The following is a 950-nucleotide window of genomic DNA, read 5'->3' on the forward strand; positions in this document are numbered from 1 at the left end:
CCCCTAGCTGGTAAGTCCTGAAGTGCGGGACAGAGGAGTTCGTCTGCAGACGTGTGGTTGGAAAAGGACGGTGAAGCAGCAAGAATCCTCCCCAAAAAAAGCCTGACCGGGTCTTAAGACAAAGCCTTAACCCGGGGCGGCCGGCGCGGTGGGCTGAAGCGGCGGGGTTGCGTGGCACGCTGCGCTGGGTGAGTAGAGCCTCGCTGCTGGCGAAGGGTAAGGGGTGAGTCTGCGGTAACTTCCCGCGGCACGCGTGCGCCGGCCAAATCCCACTGAAAGTGACCACAAATTCTGGGGGTTTTGAGTACTTGGTGTTACCAAATGCAGCTGATCCCGGTGGCTCTGTCACCGCGCAGCTGCCCGCTCCCCTGTGGGAGGGAGGTCGGGCTGGCGATGCGCTCGACCCGAGGTTGCCGTAGCCGACCTCAGACTAGAGCGGGGCTTGAGGGGAGGCGTTTTGTTTCCAGGTCCGCTTTTCCCTCGTGACCATTTCCGTGTTCCACGAGGCGTTGCTGCTTTTCCCAAAGCCTCGACGAGGTTTCCTGGTCTACAGTCTCACCTGTTTTAATCCAGCGACAAGCACTTGTGACACCGCCTGAAGCTGCTGGAGTGCAGGAGCACTGTCCGCTCCCGGAAGGAGAGCACGAAGCGCTGCGTCACCTTCCGCCCCTTCCTGTTGAGACCAAGCTCTGTCCTGACCTGCCACGCTCTCCATGGAACTCTTCCGCTCCTCTCCTTCGGCAGCTCCGTCTCAGTCACCAAACCCGCGAGCCCTGCTCTCCACCCACCCGCTCCTTCCCTCGCCTCCTTCCAGCTCCTCGTCATCCCCATCCGCTGCGCTCCCTGCAGGAGCTGGCTGCGGCCCTTCTCCGGCCCTAACTGACCAAGGATAAGTACCGAGCGAGCAGCAGGGAGGGGCCGCTGCGACCTGCAGCGTTTCAGCACGGCGG

This window comes from Eurypyga helias, unplaced genomic scaffold (assembly GCF_000690775.1).
Source record: "Eurypyga helias isolate BGI_N326 unplaced genomic scaffold, ASM69077v1 scaffold12620, whole genome shotgun sequence".
NCBI classification, from domain to species: Eukaryota; Metazoa; Chordata; class Aves; order Eurypygiformes; family Eurypygidae; genus Eurypyga; species Eurypyga helias.